This window comes from Haliotis rufescens, unplaced genomic scaffold (genome assembly GCF_023055435.1).
Source record: "Haliotis rufescens isolate VD_foot unplaced genomic scaffold, xgHalRufe1.0.p SCAF_52, whole genome shotgun sequence".
Lineage (NCBI taxonomy): Eukaryota > Metazoa > Mollusca > Gastropoda > Lepetellida > Haliotidae > Haliotis > Haliotis rufescens.
The window spans coordinates 2,417,255-2,437,119 of record NW_025964246.1 but is presented as its reverse complement, the minus strand read 5'-3'; the positions used below and the strand labels follow the sequence as shown (position 1 = coordinate 2,437,119).

The following is a 19,865-nucleotide window of genomic DNA, read 5'->3' as shown; positions in this document are numbered from 1 at the left end:
ACAAATAACCTAACAAGGCCCTGAATACAGCCCTTTAACATATTGAATTGCCACACAGACAGTAATTTGTTACATTTCTGCTTAGAATACAAGTGAAGATCCTAGCTTTCATATTCCCTGCCTTTGAAAAACAGATTTTTCAACTTTTTAGGAGTGATATCAGGAAAATGAAAGGCCAATATAAAAAAAAAAAACACATATGATTGTGATTGGTTGCATGACTCTGTGATTAACCAATCAGTGGATGCTTCAGCTCTTCCGGCACTCCATCATGTCAATAACACCAATACTCTCATGCTGTTTTCTGGTTGTCTAGACAACCAGGCTTCCTTGATCATTCCGTGCATGTATGTATATACGCTACCTTCACTTAGAAAAGAGGTTTCAGATCTGATTTGCCTTTATGGAGTAAACTGATTGCAAGGGTGTTTCTTTGATCTGTATGACACGGCTTTCATCTGTATTCCACAACTCCGTATAGACACAGTTGTATCATGGCCATTTCCGGTCGGCGCTTTTATCTCAGACACAAGTGCCTGGTAGTAATGTTTCATAATGCCCACTTTTGATCCATTACCTGCTGCTGTGTGTCCCTATGTTGTACATGGTTGCAAACAACATGTAACATTACGGGCCAGGCTTTTATCATACATGGATAATATGACTGTGGTTTGTTGCTTAGAAACGTCATGTTTTTTTTCTGGGGCAATCTCTTGCATGTTGGTAGTGATGAATCTTTATGTGTCGCCAAAGGCGCTGCAGTTTACAAGAAGCTGTCCGCTAGAAGGATGCTTGGCGTATTGATCTGTATGGTGTCTTTTGAGATAATTCTAGTGTGCAGATGCGCATGGTAGATCGGTTGGATTTTTGGAGGAGGCAAACCTTTGAAAGTTCGACCCTTGCTGTGCTGGCAGACTTAAGTATATGACGGCGGTCTGTAAATAATCGAGTCAGGACCAGACAATCCAGAGATTAATATCATGAGTATCGATCCATGTAATTGGAATCGATGACATGCATCAACCAAGTCAGCGAGCCTGACCACCCGATGTCGTCTTACGACAAGCAGAGTCACCTTTTACAGCAAGCATGGGTTTCTGAAGACCTATTCTACCCCGGAATCTACACAGGTTAATATGGGATGTTTGGGTAGCCCAGGTAGCCTAGTGGTTAAAACAAAGGCTTATATGCCTGAGGCCTAAGTTTGATTCCCCTCAAAGGTTTGATTTTTTAAATTCCACTTTACCGATAATTTTGTCAGGCTCGGTGACTTGCATGATTGAGTGTCATCGTACCCGAATTTCACTGGATTGTCTGGTCCAGATTCATTTATTTACAGGCTTTTGTCATATACATGGATAATTGCATAAAGTTTATGGCTTAAACTAGCAAAGAAAAACAAGCATTATTAAAGTTTGTTGTTTAATGCTGCACTGAAAAATATATGATAGCGGTATGAAAATAATTGAGTCTGGACCAGACAATCCAGTGATTGACATCATCTGCATTGATGTACGCAATCAGGATACGATGACATGCATCAACCAAGTCAGCAAGCCTGACCACCAGATCCTGTTAGTTGCCTCTTGCGACAAGCATAGTCGCCTTTTACGGAAAGCAAAGGTTGCTGAAGACTTATTCTGTCCCGCTGGTAACACTGTATCAGGACATGTGGATGTGTGTTGCTGCTGAAACTAGCAGGCAGAATTCTGCATGTTCATTCATCCATACTGTCAGGGGCGGTCGGGTAGCCTGGTGGTTAAAGCGTTCGCTCGTCACGCCGAAGACCCGGGTTCGATTCCCGGCATGGGTACAATGTGTGAAGCCCATTTCTGGTGTCCCCCGCCGTGATATTGCTGGAATATTGTTCAAAAGCGGCGTTAAACCATACTCACTCACTCAATCACTCCATACTGTCAAGTGCAACACAAGCAAATACAAGGTTGATTAATAATTTCATTAAAACAACATTTGTTCATTAAACAATCACAGATGATCAACACTTGATTACGTACACTCATATGAATTAATTTATAGTTGATCAGTTTGTAGAAAAACAGTATGGTAGCAATACCATTTATCATTTTAATGAACAAAATGTTTTAGTAAAGTAACAGATGTCATAACATTGTTTTTAGCAAATGTAGGCACAATCTGAAAGTGAATTCCATCAATTCTTTGCCACGGGTTCGTTTTCTTTGACACTATCAGACAAATTTATATATTATAGAATGTTGAAAACTGAACAGTATCCATGGTACATGTCTGATATACATAAAAAGCAATGTTGTAATTCATGGGTAAGATGTGATGTTCATCCCCTGATCTATGCATCGAGAATGGGCGATACACAAAAACTCCGAGGTCAGAGTGAGTGAGTGAGTTTGGTTTAACGCCGCTTTTAAAAGTATTCCAGTTATATCACGGCGTGTCAGCTTAATGTGGGAGGAAAGCCCAAAGTGATGCAGGTCTTAGACGTTTACCACTTCGGTGAAACCCACGAGCACGGGTATGGTGCTGACAAACCTAGAAACATAATCGGGGCGAACCAACAATCATAGGTTTCTGGCGTGCCCAACATGCCCAAGGGATGCAACTCTGCACAGCGAAGGTCAGAACAATTATGTATAAACTAACACCACGTAACATGTCGATGTATGTATACCACACACTAGATCTGAATTTGTAAATAATTGTTAAAACTGTATGCAACACCTGTTTGATATGTACTACAGGCCAATGGCCTCTCAAGTGCTCAAAGACCGCCCCGTGGTCTTGTGGTAGAGCGTTTACCCGTATAGCATGTATAGTGGAAGGTCCGGGGTTCGATCCCCAGCCGCACCATACCAAAAGAGGTTAAAAGATGGTACTTTTTGTTACCCTGTCTGGCGCTCGGCATTAAGGGGCTGAAACAAGGACTGGTTGGCTCAGAGTCAGCATACTGTGTCTGAGTGGGGTATTCATGTTAAACTTTGTCATGGTATCTCAGTGAGCTAGCACTATAAAATCGCGATTAGTTTGGACTAGTACAAGCAGACACACGCACGCACGCACACACACACACACACACACACACACACACATAATAATAATAATAATTTTAGGCTGTCAACAAGTTTGAAATCAGTCTTATTTGTGTTATCATGGTTATGTTTATTTATAGCAGTGTCTATTTTTTACCTTGACATAAGTGCTAATTTAGCTTCATAAGCATTCCACATAGATATCTCAACCTGTGTTAACATTGACATGTACTGATGAACGTATAGAGGGTTAGGAAGTGTATCGCCATAACCAGTGCGGTACTCGGTACTCTAATCTTCCACGATAGTAATATACCCAAGTGCAGAGATGAACAGTACTCTGATCTTCCACGATAGTAATATAAACAAGTGCAGAGATGAACAGTACTCTAATCTTCCACGATAGTAATATAACCAAGTGCAGAGATGAACAGTTCTCTGATCTTCCACGATAGTAATATACCCAAGTGCAGAGATGAGCAGTACTCTAATCTTCCACGATAGTAATATACCCAAGTGCAGAGATGAACAGTACTCTAATCTTCCACGATAGTAGTATGCCCAAGTGCAGAGATGAGCAGTACTCTAATCTTCCACGATAGTAATATACCCAAGTGCAGAGATGAACAGTACTCTAATCTTCCACGATAGTAGTATGCCCAAGTGCAGAGATGAACAGTACTCTAATCTTCCACGATAGTAATATACCCAAGTGCAGAGATGAACAGTACTCTAATCTTCCACGATAGTAATATACCCAAGTGCAGAGATGAACAGTACTCTAATCTTCCACGATAGTAATATGCCCAAGTGCAGAGATGAACAGTACTCTAATCTTCCACGATAGTAATATACCCAAGTGCAGAGATGAGCAGAGGGGAAGCTAAACTAAGCCAAGAGTCCAAACCTGCCAGACATATTTTCTTGGTTGGAATCTGGTCTGAAATAACTATTGATTTGCAAGTCATTGCTTGATGGTGTTTTTACTTGCCGACTTTAATCTGCTACTGGTGGAAACTTGCTCCCAGATGTGTGGTGCTATTGCATTGCTCCTTGATGGCCGGATTCCAATTACAGAAAATGTTTTTTGATTCTCGGGATGTAAAAGAATGTCAGACTATTCCAGGAATTGATGCGGTAGACATTACTGTCTAAGTACCAGTAACAAGAACATGGAGAATTTCTCCAATTTGTAACAGGCCGATATTGTTCAATTTTTTGTTTTTCGTTTTTATGATCAAAACTGTGATTTCTTAACAAGAAAGGGTGGATAGATTTGCTGTGAGTGAGTGATGTTTCATTGCTTTCAGTGACATTCCAGGAACTTCAGGGGATGTAAACAATGAGATCAGTAAAAACAGTTGTTCCAGAAAATACTGGGGGAAAATAATTTCACTTCAGGGTTGACAACATAAAAAATTGGCTTCACATAATTGATTTTGTGAGGCGGTCAGAGGATCGAATCACAGACATTCTGCTCTCTGAGCAGACATTCTGTCCACTACACCACACAGGCAGTCAGGGGATCAAACCACAGACCTACCACTCTCTGGGCAGACACTGTCCACTACACCACACAGGCAGTCAGGGGATCAAACCACAGACCTACCGCTCTCTGGGCAGACACTGTCCACTACACCACACAGACAGTCAGGGGATCAAACCTCAGACCTACCGCTCTCTGGGCAGACACTGTCCACTACACCACACAGGCGGTCAGGGGATCAAACCACAGACCTACTACTCTCTGGGCAGACACTGTCCACTACACCACACAGGCAGTCAGGGGATCAAACCTCAGACCTACCACTCTCTGGGCAGACACTGTCCACTACACCACACAGGCAGTCAGGGGATCAAACCTCAGACCTACTGCTCTCTGGGCAGACACTGTCCATTACACCACACAGGCACTCAGGGGATCAAACCACAGACCTACCGCTCTCTGGGCAGACACTGTCCACTACACCACACAGGCAGTCAGGAGATCAAACCTCAGACCTACTGCTCTCTGGGCAGACACTGTCCACTACACCACACAGGCGGTCAGAGGATCGAATCACAGACATTCTGCTCTCTGGGCAGACACTGTCCACTACACCACACAGGCGGTCAGAGGATCGAATCACAGACATTCTGCTCTCTGGGCAGACACTGTCCACTACACCACACAGGCGGTCAGAGGATCGAATCACAGACATTCTGCTCTCTGGGCAGACACTGTCCACTACACCACACACGCCTACACCACAGGACGCTCCACCACATCTGTGAGTCGGTAGTGTGTCACTGTGTCCCAAGGGCATTGTTCGTGTTCACACTTTTTACTTGTGCCTTGTCTGTTCAAGACATGCTCAAGTTCTATATTAGGGCTGAAATGAATTGCCTGAGTCACGATATGTTCTCAGTAATATTTTTATCAGAACACACTTGCGAGAACTTTTCCGAGATACTTTTTATTGTGACATGATTAGCATGATTAGGGAAACAGTATTTCTGTTTTAATTGGGAAATATCAGTGTTATTTAACCCCATTACTTTGACTACTCATGAAGAAGCACCTGGAGTGAAAAACAAATCCACAGTTCATTTTTATTCCCCTGGTTTGAAAAACGAATGGATATAGCGATCTGCATGTCTGTCTGTCTGTTTGTCCACCATCCATTTTCTGTTTCCAGTGCTGAACTTGCTTTTTCAGATCAGGCTGGTGGTAAAATGGTGCATTTTGATCATTCTTAATTGTTTTTTGTTTTTTTTGGTTGTTTTTTTGTTGTTGTTGTATTTTTGGGTTGTTTTTTTTGGGGTGGGGGGGGGGTGGGGTGGGTGGGGGATTAAAAAAAGTTTGACTTAACCATGTTAACTAAAAATGAGGGTAGAGCAGAACTCCAAAACTGTTGATTATTACTTGATTAAACTCTCTCTACAGATCAGTCTAGTGGCGTGTACTGGTGCCTTTTGATGAATTGGTATTTTTGGTTTTCATGTATATATTCTTGTTTTTTATGTATATATTTTTGGTTTTCATGTATGTATTTTTGATTTTCTTGTACACTGTTGTATATATTTTTTGGTTACCATGACATGAGTTGGAAAATGAAGGTCGTACTCATTTCTGGAAGCAGAACTCCAAAACTGTTGAATATTTCTTAATGAGGCTTGCTGTGCAGATCAGTCTAGCGGGGAACTGGTGCCTTTTGATGTTTTGGGATAGAGAAAAATACAGAACAGCATTATATTTTCTCCACTGAAGAGAAGGTATAAAATGGCAATGAACCAAGAGTGGGGTAGAAGTAGCCAAACTCCATTTCCAAATATTGCACCGGATGGGGGGTAGGTAACAAACCCCAGCTCGAGATTCGGGGTTAGTGTAGGCCCCCAGCAAACCTATGCTGGTTGTAAGAGGCGACCAAATGGACAGGGCGGTCAGGCTAGCTGATTTTACAGATTGCATTGCATGTCATTGTACTGCGACAGCGTGGATCGTTGCTCCAATATTTATCCCTGGATTGTCTGGTCAAGATTTGATTATTTACAGTCCACCACCATAAAGCTGGAATATTGCTGAGTGCAGTGTTAAATAACAAGCACGAACACTGTAACAAGATAGTATTATGTAAATCAATGATAACCTGTTTCCTTTTTAATGTATAGCTGCTTATGACAGCCTAATTCATGTAATATCTCACTCACTCACTCACTCACTCACTCACTCACTCACTCACTCACTCACTCACTCACTCACTCACTCACTCAAAGGCTAAACAACACCAAGATTATTATCATCAACAAAGGATTCAAAAATGACTAAAGATTGATCAGCATTAATGACCTGTTTATAAGAGTTAGTATCGAATACCAGTACTACCTTAGCATATTCTTTGAAGATTGATTGATTTGTAAATATGCCAAGACGTTTCAGGTGTTAATTGAGTACTCCAGCATTGATTATTAGTTTAGCTGTGTACATGATGGCAGCTGGGGACGATAAGCCTACAGTCAAGGGGTGTTTGTCCTGCATATACCCGGACAGACACTGTGTCAACGGATCCATATGTGACGCACTGGTTTAGCTATGAGGTCAACTGTGACTCACAGGTTCGGCCTTTGGCTGTGTAAGTAATGCTGCTGATGTTTTGTCTCTGAAGCTACCGTGATGTGGGACTCGGATGAATTTCAGGGTGATTTATGTCACACCGGACAGAAATGTGCCGGGAGATATAAGGGTTATATACCGGGAGTTATGAGGGCGATGTATTGTGGGTGAGATTGAGGGCCGGACATCAAGGGGGGATAATCAGGGGGATATTGAAAGAGCGTATCGATCGGTCTCGACTGACCCAAGCTCACTTAACATGTGACAAGTGCCCTGTAGACACGTCTCAATAGAATCAGATGGTTAGTGATTGCTTACAGGAGTCTAATGGAGCCCGATGGAGCCCGATGGAGCCATAATGTTTACAGATTCGGTACAGGGAAGGGTCAGCTATTGATGTAGTGAGTGAGTGATATGGGTTTAACGCCGCTTTTAACAGTATTCCAGTTATATCACAGCATGCCAGCTTAATGTGGGAGGAAAGCCCGAAGTGATGCAGGTCTCAGACGTTTACCACTTCGGTGAAACCCACGAGCACGAGTATCATGAGTATGGTGCTGACAAACCTAGAAACATAATCAGGGCGAACTGGGATTCGAACCCACAATCATAGGTTTCTGGCATGCGCAAGGGACGCAACTCTGCACAGCAAATCACAGCGCCTCAGACAACTGGGCCACCCATTCCCCCAATTAATGTAGTGAAAAAATATTTGGCTTTGGTGAAATAGTAACATTGTTTTAGTTCACAGTAATTATCAGATTCTGACGAGTAAAATTTGATTTGTACCAGGAATTTGAGATGCTATCAGTCCCATGGATTTTGAAAATGTAATGAATATTTGATGCAAAAAATGGATCAAAGACTGACTGATTTTTATATGATAAAGCTTACATGTCAGTCATAGCCAGTTTGAAGATGTCCAGATAACACAAAACAATTTATCAATACATGTCAAAGCAGAATGAAGTGTTCTGTGCATCTAACTGTAATATATTAATGCTGTGGTGCACCAGTGCATCAGAGAATCGTGATCAGATGAAGTGAACCTTTAAGCCTATAGACCTCCAGCTTATCGCTACATCGCTTACCTCAGGTGCAACGTCTGTGATGTATGTATGCTTTCAAAGAAATTATTTATGCAATTTTTAAAAATCCGAACATAATAACCACTTATCTTGTAATCAAAGAAACATTTGCAGTGTACAAACTAATATCAATATTGGCCAACCAGGCCAGCTTGTTCGCCTTATCATGATGAAGTTAATCAAGAATCTGAATGTAGAAGGGAAATTGCACCGGCATGTGAAGACTTATCAGGGCAGTTGGAGTGGGGGTTTGTATGGGTTGACCTTGGTAACGCAACAGTAAAAGCCAAAGCTGAATACCTATAAATCATGCTGTTGGGTACTGCTCCCCTACAAATGGCTTTAGTCACTCCATGCTTGTGGTAGAGGTGAGATCTGGCTGTTCGGTAACACGGAGTGATCAAGTAAGTTAGGTTTTCGGTTCTTGGTAGTTAATGGAGGTGCTTTGTGGGACAGTGGGGTTCTTGTTTTGCCCACTTCAGGTGTATTTGATCGACAATATGTTGTGTCGAGTGGTATTTTGTTTGTGTTTGAGACAGTCTTGTATTGATTTAGTGCGGAAGGGTTTTTGGAGATATGTTGTCCTCTACCATTGGGGTGATGGGCAGTGTAGTATTAGTAAGCTCACTCACTCACTCACTCACTCACTCACTCACTCACTCACTCACTCACCGACTCACTCACTTACCCATCCACCCACCCACTCACTCACTCACCCACCCACCGACTCACTCACTCACTCACTCACTCACTTACCCACCCACCCACCCACTCACTCACTCACTCACTCACTCACTCACTCACTCACTCACTCACTCACTCACCCACTCACTCACTCACTCACCGACTCACTCACTCACTCACTCACCCACCCACTCACTTACCCACTCACTTACCCACTCACTCACTCACTCACTCACTCACTCACTCATTAACCCAAGCTCGCTGACTTGGTTGATGCATGTCATCGATCCCAATTGTGTGGATTGATGCTCATGATATCAATGACTGGATTGTCTGGTCCAGACTCAATTATTTACAGATTGCCGTCATATAGCTGAAATATTGCTGAGTGTGGCGTTAAATAACAAACCAACCAACCAACCAAATTATGACCTGCAAGCTGGGGTCGGGAATGAGGCAGAATGTCTGTACTTTTCAGGGCAAGCTTAGCATGATTAGTAACCCCACTCAGGTCATGCTAGCCTTTTGTCGTATCTTTGTTGAATCAGGGGGATGGCAAACTTGACTGTTCAGGCCATGTTTGTTCAATGTGTGTCGTCAGTTGCATTTGGAAGTATCACTGCTTTTCCCTGGGCCTTGCATCATAGCTCCATACAGTGTACCTCCTGCTGAGACACTGTAGTGGAGTGTGCTTCAAGTGTAATCTTACCCCAGTGATGAGTTTCCTCTCTGACTAAGGCAGACTTTTCACACCATGTAACAATCAAAGTTCTTGTACAGATGTTTCCTGGGTGACACATCGTAAGAAAACGTGCACTGATAAATGGAGATTGCATAACCTGGGGTCTGGTTTTATAGCACAGTCATTGAGACTTCCACTGAAAGTAGGGTAGAATGTGATTGCAACTTGACATGCTGCCTGTTGCGGATCGTGTAGAAGTCATGAACAAGATGTCAGTTGTCATGACGGGTGGAGGGGGGGGGGGGGGGGGGGGGGGGGGGTGTGTGTTTATGGGGGTCCTAGTCATCTAAGGTGCTGCGATTCGCTGTGCAGAGTTGCGTCCCTTGGGCACGCCAGGAACCTATGATTGTGGGTTCGAATCCCGGTTTGCCCTGATTATGTTTCTAGGTTTGTCAGCACCATACCCGTGCTCGTGGGTTTCACCGAAGTGGTAAACGTCTGAGACCTGCAAATAATAAAATACTGAAGGAATCTAAATATCCCCATTCATAAACAAATTAACTATCAGTCTGTCCCGTTGATGCATGTCATCATATCCCAATTGCGTGGATCGATACTCATGACATCAATCACTGGATTGTCTGGTCCAGACTCAATTGTTTACAGACCGCTGTCATATAGCTGGAATATTGCTGAGTGTGGCGTTAAACAACAAACAAACCAAATATATACATGTTTGTTAATTCCACATGATTCATTCCATGTTGCTGTGGCAGAAGACTACATTCGTTACCATGGTTACTAAGTCTTTGGTACTAAACACAGGTTTGAATCCGGCTTGCGACACAAATGTTTTATGAAATTGTTCCGTCATCAAGGTAAATTAAAGGAGAAAAATGTTCCGTCATTGTCAATCAGTGTTTAACTAACAATTCAGTTAATTAATTCATTGTCAACATGGTCAGAGGCCATTTTGAATATTAGATTTAGCATTGGTAAAATAAATTGGAATATTTGTCAAAGCCATGTTCAGTCAGCAATGGTGGTGTATGACATGGATGTGGACCAATCTCCACAGATTGTAATCCACCATCAGACAAAGGTTTTGGTGGCAAAGGAAAGCAAGCATCAGAACCGATGTCATGTTCCGTTTCTGCCTCATCCACTAGACAATGTATGCGATACAGGCCTTCGGACCTTTGACCTTTCATCAATTACCCATGACTCTCAGCATCCTGTTATCTGAGTGTGAGCAGGGCAGTGAACAAATTAAATAATTGTAACCATGGTAACATGGTTACAGTTTCCTGTGCATACAGCTGAAATAAAAACAAATTTGTTGGATGGGTTTGATTTGACATCTGAATTTTAAAGAACAGGTTCGTAGTGGTTCTGCTTTTCTCACTTAATTATTGATATGATACACTGAAAACTATCAATATTGAAAGCAGTAGTTGCTTGCAATATCAATAGTTATCGCAATAGTTTCTTTAAATATCAATAGTAATTGCCATAGTGATTTCCAGACCAATAGTCACCCCAATTATTTACATTGGTATCAGTCAATTTGCAAAATTAAGTCTATTAACAGGATTAAGCCTACAAAAGTTGGATAAATTTGTTGTTTCTTAATGACGATACCATGGTTGATATAGCCTTTTTATCATGTTTATGGCATTGTTTATCAATCAGTATTATATGGTAGCAGGTTGATCTGGTGCAAGTGTTGGGTAAATATCTGTACGTGTGTTTCCTGGAAACGTTTCCCATCAGGCCACTTGTTGTGATTTCGAGCCGCACACGTGGGAGTCATTAGGTTGTGAAAACAGCCTGCAGATTGGGGGCGAGTGAATTGATGAAAGCTTGTATTGCTTACCAGACATATTCAAATGATTACTACCACTATTGAGAAATATTTCAGCAGACTGTTTTCCGAATGTTAACTGAACCTAGGAATGGAAGCCTTTACTTTACAGCCATGGATTGAACTGTCTGTCTGGACTCTTTGTGGGTCTACACAGTTAGTTAGTGAGTGAGTGAGAGTGTGAGTGAGTGAGTGAGTGAATGAATGTTCTTTTATGCCTCACTCAGTACTTTTCATAAAAGGCGACTGTGCTTGTCGTAAGAGGCGACTGTGCTTGTCGTAAGAAGCGACTAATGGGATCGGGTGGTCAGGCTCGCTTACTTGGTTGATGCATGCCATTGTTTCATAATTGTGTGGATCGATGCTCATGATGTCAATCACTGGATTGTCTGGTTCGGACTCGATTATTTACAGACCGCCGTCATATAGCTGGAATATTGCTGAGTGCGGCATTAAACAACAAACAAACAGCAATATTCGTGCTGAATCCATCTCATAATTTCTTCATGTATTGTGTGTTCATTATCTGTATGGCAGCCCTGATATCTTCGAGGTGATGGACCGTGAGGTCTCTATATTTTGTCTCTGAGGTCAAGTAGTGTTATGATATACCTGATATATGTGACTTGTAGATCTCCCAGCTGCTGCAGAACACAGCAGTCCCTTGTTTACAGGAGGGGTACTCAGGTCAGTTCATGTCCAGTACCCATGCTTGTCTCCCTGTGGGGATTCCAGGGCAGAATATGTCTCCAGTACCCATGCTTGTCTCCCAATGGAGATTCCAGGACAGAGTAGGTCCCTAGTACCCATGCTTGTCTCCCTGTGGGGATTCCAGGGCAGAGTAGGTCTCCAGCACCCATGCTTGTCTCCCTATGGAGATTCCAGGACAGAGTAGGTCCCAAGTACCCATGCTTGTCTCCCTGTGGGGATTCCAGGGCAGAGTAGGTCTCCAGCACCCATGCTTGTCTCCCTATGGAGATTCCAGGACAGAGTAGGTCCCAAGTACCCATGCTTGTCTCCCTGTGGGGATTCCAGGGCAGAATAGGTCCCCAGTACTCCATGCTTGTCTCCCTGTGGGGATTCCACGGAAGAATAGGTCTCCAGTACCCATGCTTGTCTCCCTGTGGGGATTCCAGGACAGAATAGGTCCCCAGCACCCATGCTTGTCTCCCTGTGGGGATTCCAGGGCAGAGTAGGTCCCTAGCACCCATGCTTGTCTCCCTGTGGGGATTCCAGGGCAGAGTAGGTCTCCAGCACCCATGCTTGTCTCCCTATGGAGATTCCAGGACAGAGTAGGTCCCAAGTAACCATGCTTGTCTCCCTGTGGGGATTCCAGGGCAGAATAGGTCCCCAGTACTCCATGCTTGTCTCCCTGTGGGGATTCCACGGAAGAATAGGTCTCCAGTACCCATGCTTGTCTCCCTGTGGGGATTCCAGGACAGAATAGGTCCCCAGCACCCATGCTTGTCTCCCTGTGGGGATTCCAGGGCAGAGTAGGTCCCTAGCACCCATGCTTGTCTCCCTGTGGGGATTCCAGGGCAGAGTAGGTCTCCAGCACCCATGCTTGTCTCCCTGTGGGGATTCCAGGGCAGAGTAGGTCTCCAGCACCCATGCTTGTCTCCCTATGGGGATTCCAGGGCAGAATAGGTCCCCAGTACCCCATGCTTGTCTCCCTATGGAGATTCCAGGACAGAATAGGTCCCTTATATAAGTACCCATGCTTGTCTCCCTGTGGGGATTCCAAGGCAGAGTAGGTCCCCAGTACCCATACTTGTCTCCCTATGGGGATTCTAGGGCAGAATAGGTCCCCAGCACCCTTCAGAGAGTGACAAATAAGAGTGACTTCAACATGCGCATCTGGTGAAATCTTTTAAGATGCCAAAATACCAACTTCAGCTCTCAGGGCACTATCCCCATCAACAACTCCACCATGTTAATCTGGCCAACATATGGCAGCAATTCAAGCCTGATCCCACAGGGTTTTAGTACTCGCCACTTTCACCTGAGCATATAGCGGCTTTATGATTTCCTTTTGTGGAGAGCTCCATCTCAAATGGAGGATGGGGGTCATAAACCTCCGAGGAACCCCAGATGTTATATCTGGAGAATCTCATCAAAGAATTTCTCCCCGAGCTCTTCTGATCAGGGAACAGGGCACATCCTGTTCAGGGAAAGGTGGGAACTTATCTAAACGACCAATCAGAAAATGTGTAACAGTTGTAGTTGGAATAGTTGGTGATCACGATCATTGTGAAAACGGAGGTCCGAATAATGGATGATTTCCGGGTCAGGTTCGAAGTGGAGAGAGCTAATCTGAAATGAGAATCAGGGAATTTGCAAGAATTGTAGTTCAAAGATCGGTGACGGAGATCTTTGTAAAAACCCAGATTTCCTGGATCAGTGCTGTGATTTCCAGGTTAGTGTAGAAGCGAAGTGTGTTAATCTTAACTGCCAATCAGAAAGCTTGTTACAGTTCAAAGAGAGATGGTGTGAAATTGCCCTTAGGGGAAGTAGATAAATTATTGGATGACTGTCTGTTCTCAATCTTCAGTTCGGCTGTCATGGAATACCCTCAGATTTATTTATATTTTGCCTTTAATGGCTGACATGTCAGTTTTCGGCTGACTCTAGTTTATGACCATGTTCACTAGCTCACTCACTCACTCACTGAATGCCATCAAAACAAGAACAAGAAACGATTTGTTTGCCCACAACAGCAACCAAATTAACATATACTACTCAAAAGAAATTAAGGAACACCCAATTTGTTTGATGTGACCATGGTTAATCTGTCATGGCTGGCGGGTATTGCATCACGCAGCCTTCCAGTCGTGGGTTTCCTTAACTTGTTGTGAGTAGTGTGTATGTATATATACGAGACCCGTGAAGATCCGGGGTTGAATAGGTCTTCAGCAACCCATGCTTGCCGTAAAAGGCGACTATGCTTGTCGTAAGAGGCGACTAACGGGATCGGGTGATCAGGCTCGCTAACTTGGTTGATACATGTCATCATATCCCAATTGCGTGGATCGATGCTCATGATGTCAATCACTGGATTGTCTGGTCCAGACTTGGTTATTTACAGACCGCTGTCATATAGCTGGAATAATGCTGAGTGCCGCATTAAACAACAAACAAGAAAACATTATACAGCTCATCTTTGTACTTTTGTATTTTATATATTATACGATAATACGATATAGCTAGAAATGGGGATTGCAACATACAGCTTTCCAACTGTTGGTTTTCTTTTACTTGTTTTGAGAAGTATATTTACATGATATAGAAAGGTGGCCTCAAATATTTGTTTCACTTGTATCCTTGCGAGAAAAAACCCTTTAAATCTAATTTTTTTTGTCCTTTGCGATCAGTCACTACTGGCAGTTAATCGATGCAGCTTTTAATAGAGTTTGGATATCATCTCTCTATTTGATATTCTTAAAAGATGGAAAATGTCTTTGATGATTAAAGGCCTGTCGACTCAAATCTGTAAATTTAAAACCACTTAGCTGTAACATGTTTAAGGATGCCTCTATTAGGTAAAATGATTTATTTAAGGATTGAGTTCAATATTTTTTGTGTTTATGGAGGTATAAACTTTAAAGCCAGTGTGCACTGTGTAAGCCAACATAGTACAGTGTGCCTATGGGCTTTTACGTTTATTACTCCAAAACTTCAGGAACATATTGAAGTCAATTCTTATAAATATGTCAACAATAATAGCTTTACAGACTTCTTGTTTAAGCAACACAAAATGCTATAGACCGATACAAATCAGCTCCATAATGTGACCCAAGCCCCGCCCATCCTCTTATCAGCCAATCAGGAAACATCAGTCTTCCAGTGGGCGTGGTCTAATTTTTTTCTTAGTTTAGATGGATACAAATATTAGATGGCAAAACTTATTGAAGTCAATTCTTAAATATATCTGTTTACTTAAAGAGGCATCCTTAGACACGTTACAACTAAGTGGTTTTAAATTTACACATTAGCCAATCAAACGCCATGGAATCGCTTGCTGTTTGCTTATTCACCAATGATCATAGAGCAGTTTGCCTGGTTTAAGTCAGAATTAAATCCAGAATAGGTTAGGTGAGGTGAAATGGGGTTTAACGTCGCGTCCAGGATTATTGCACTTATGCCGTAGCCAGCCAGGGGGGCAGGGAGGGCAGTTGCCCCCCTAGATTTTTTTTATAGAAAACAGTTTTATTTAAATCAAGTTGGGGACAAGTGATACTTGTACAAATATTTGCCCCCCTCCCCTGTCAAAAAAAGTTAACTACCGCCTTGTATATAGCGACGTGCATGTATGTGTGTGTGTTTGTGTGGCTGCTTGTACTAGTCCGGACTGATGCCAATTTATAGTGCTAGCTCACTGAGATACCATGCCGCAGTTTAACATGAATACCCCACTCAGACACAGTATACTGACTCCGAGCGCCAGACAGGGTAACAACAAGTATCCGTCTTTGAACGTCTTTTGGCGGCCGGGGATCGAACCCCGGACCTTCCCCTCTCCGGGCGGACGCTCTACCACTTGACCACGGATGCGGTCCCAGAATAGGTTAGATAAGTTATTAATGTCATCCCTGTTTTGCATCATTTGGAAGATCTATCAGATGCATTAATATGTTAAGTGCGCACTTATGCCATGCACACAAACATGAAATACTTATCACACTTGTGAATAACAGTAAATAATACTGATAACCATCTTTCGATGAAGAGAATATGTTGACTAGAAATGCTGGGGAGACTGGGTTAATCTTCCGTATTGAATAAAATGACAAAAATTATGCTCAGCAATTGTAAAGATGACAATCTCACACTACAATCGAAGTACTTCCTTCCATATGACCAGAGTTTAGGATGGCCGTCAGTCGCCGGTCATAGACCGGTAAAATTTCAATTCGACAGATTGTTTCTTTAAGTTGTCAGAATTTTGTAAAAATGTTAAGCAAGTTGCCACACGTTTTATAATTAATAAGTAAATAGTAAGGATTGGTCCTACTTACAGTATTGATTTAATGAAACAATACAAAGCAATCAAACAACGTAATTGCAATTCTGAGCAGCGTGTGTCTTTGCATCATCAGATCATATTTTCTATGTCATAGGGGAGCTGTCGGGTAGCCTAGTGGTTAAAGCATTTGCTCATCACACCGAAGACCCGGGTTCGATTCCTGACATGGGTTCAATGTGTGAAGCCCATTTCTGGTGTCCCCTGCCGTGATATTGGTGGAATATTGCTAAAAGTGGCGTCAAATCATACTCACTCACTCACTCACTCACTGTGTCATAGGGAAACACTGTCAGGAGCTATATTGACTTAGTCAAGGGCTTTTCTTTTTGTGACATTCATCCACCAGATCGTATATATATTCAACCAGTTGGACTTACTGACTTTTGTTATTGACTTATTACATTTCTTGGGTCCAAGTCATTGACCTACATACAGATTTTTGTGTCAAAATCACTGATGACTTTCTGGCATGATCAAAGATTTCTTCAAAGTCTTAATTCCATCTATCTATCAAAGTTTACTCTCTTAAGCATATTAATAAAGAAGCAAATCAGTAACCATGGTAACAAGAAATTAACATTTCAGCCAAATAACTATTCAGATATTTATTTTTCTCACTCTTCTGTGTCCCCTGCCATGAAATAGCTGCAATATTGCTGAAAGCAATGTAAAATTAAACTTACTTCTTTCTTTTTCTCATTTTGTCTGGTATTTTTTCTCAATCTGTCCAAAAAAGCTTAATTCTTGAGTTCTTATTATAGCATTGTTACTAAATATAGTTACGAAGGCATGATGATGTGATCATGGTGATAAGTACTGTTAAAAAAAGCCTCTTCAGCATTTCACGAAACAGCTCCGTGATTGCTCTTTAAGAACAATGCGTGCAATCCCTTTGCTGTGGAAGAATGTTTTCTTGTAATTGCTAATGGATAGAGATCTCACATGTCCCAACAACAAGGCTGGCTGCCTGCCGACTGTGAACAATACATATTACCTTTTTATGTTTTCAGTGTTTTTCTACCTCCACATGATTATACCCCACATATTTCTTGTAAGGTTAGGAATCTTGGCGGCAAAGCTCTTTGTCAAATCCTGAATGCCATTCATTCCTGAGATGGCTATACACTGTCGTGTGTGACACAAACCCTCCCTTCTCGTGATGTATACCGTATTCGACGTAATAAGCGCCCAGGGCGATATTTGCTAATATATTGGCTCGTGAACAATCCCAATTACCACCCTTTCCGATTGATCAATGTACACAATACTTATTTATTCATGTAGAATACGCAATCGAGTGTTATATGCACCGTTAATTATGGGCCATTAAATTCTGGAAATATATATCCCTCTTATATAAACAATTCAGGCTGTCAGCATAAACCACAAAATTTATCTTTCAACTGTTTTTTTTCGACAAAATAATATTCTAATGAGAGCCCCCTATTTCTAATTTTGAGAGCGCCCTGGGCGCTTATTACGTCGAATACGGTATTGCCAATGTGACCAGAACCCCTTTCCCTGTTGTCAGCCCCAGGGATATATTACATGTTTGGAGGAAAGTAGTATCTCAGTAGTAGTAGCTCCAGATGTGTGGTGTGGGCAATTCCCATTGTTCTGCATCATGTCTGTAGTGGCCAGGATATAACATGTTTTATCCCCCAGACAGGAGATGTGTTTTGTGGAAAGTAGCATGTACAGGGCTTGCATCTGGAGGTAGAATATCACAGGTGGAAGTGCTCAAAGTGAAGTTGCAGTTTGATTGTTTGCAGTCTTGTGTCGGCTCTTTGAACAAATAAAATAGTCTCCATGTATGTACTTGGAATAGTATGTAGCTCACCTGGACTAGAGTGTTAAATTTGTTTTCATGTTCTTGCATGTTACATTGCTGTAGCTCATGTGGATCAGAGTGTTATAAACAGAGCTACAGATAAGCAGCGTATTTGCGTAAAATCCCCCCCCCCCCCCCCCTCCTTAAATATTCAAAGCCCAATCACTTCCAATTAATTTGCATAGAGAAACGCATGCATTAAATTTAAAACTCAAATGTATAAAAATTGCACGCGTAAATACCAAATGAAGCTTTTTCAGCATGTGTACAAAGGAGCTAATTTCCGAAACACAATTACGAGCCAATTTACTTTCCAAGTCAAGCCTATATATTTAGAACAGTTATATACATCTAATACATTCTTTCATGTTTTCAAATCTTAAAATGGTCACTAATTTAGGGAAAAATCAAATAGGGTGATGAAAAGATGAGTGAAAAAATATTGGTTACCCAATGAAAAATGTAATAACCCCATTAAAATCGAAACCCTAGAGTAAAAACTCAATTGCCCAAAAAGTTATCTGGAGCTCTGTACAAAATTGTACGTGTACTTACATCTTACATGTGTATGTAGCTCACCTGAACCAGTCTTACAAATTTGTACATGTACTTGCATGTTACATGTCTATAGCTCACCTGAACCAGATTGTTTCAAAATTGCACATGTTACATAGCTAACCTCAACTGTAGCAGATTGTTAATTGCCTAAATCAGAAATAGGCACACACACACACACACACACACACACACACACACTCACACTCACACACAGAGGATATCTTACATGCCTAAATCAGAAATAGGAAAAGGGTGTCCATCCTTGAAAATATTTGAGTCAACAGTCACATTGAATTGTACAAGGCCCTTATTCAAAGATACTGTTATCAGATCACTCCTATTATATGGTATCACGGTTAAGGGTCATTAGTAATACCAAGAGAAAAGCTTTGTGTGGAATTGCCATTTCAACCAGGAGATCTAAACTACCCATTGGGGCCATTGTTGACTCAAGGGACGCCGTGGTCACTAAAGTGGCTTTCATCACGCTATGGTCCAATTATCCCAAATTGTTGTGATTTATTTAGTGGAAGCTGTGGCAGTATGCTTCACACAATAGTCAGCCGTAGGTTGGTGTTGATGGGGCCTCGCTATACGTCCTGCTGCTGACGAGGGGGCACCTATTTGTCATGACTTAAAAGGATACCGGGAATGTCGTGTGTGACTGACCATCATCGGTATGTGGTCATTACTTTATTGGTCAATAGGGGTTGGGTGGCCTCATGGTTAAGGCGTTTGCTCGTCACGCCAAAGGCCCGGGATTGATCTTTAAGGCCCAATATTTTATTTATGAATAAGGACGCCTCTGTGGTCTTGTGGTAGAGCGTCCGCCCGGAGAGCCAAAGGTCCGAGGTTCGATCCCCGGCCGCGTCATACAAAAAGACATTAAGAGATTGTACTTGTTGTTACCCTGTCTGGCGCTCGGCATTAAGAGGCTAAAACAAGGACTGGTCGGCTCGGAGTCAGTATACTGTGTATTCATGTTAAACTGCGGCATGGTATCTCAGTGAGCTAGCACT

At 42.2% G+C, this 19,865-nt stretch overlaps 1 protein-coding gene across 6 annotated transcripts in view; it reads left to right on the top strand.

Moving 5' to 3' along the window:
• The window catches only part of LOC124152132 (FERM, ARHGEF and pleckstrin domain-containing protein 2-like), a 157,741-nt gene that overhangs the window by 19,718 nt on the left and 118,158 nt on the right, over positions 1 to 19,865 (top strand). Inside the window, exon 1 of one of the 6 annotated variants that reach the window (XM_048384907.1) lies at positions 8,515 to 8,608. The exons of the other annotated variants lie outside the window; for them this stretch is intronic. The gene's annotated coding sequence lies outside the window, so the exon portion shown is untranslated. Of the gene's footprint in view, positions 1 to 8,514; positions 8,609 to 19,865 lie in introns of those variants that run through there. 6 annotated transcript variants of the gene reach the window in all.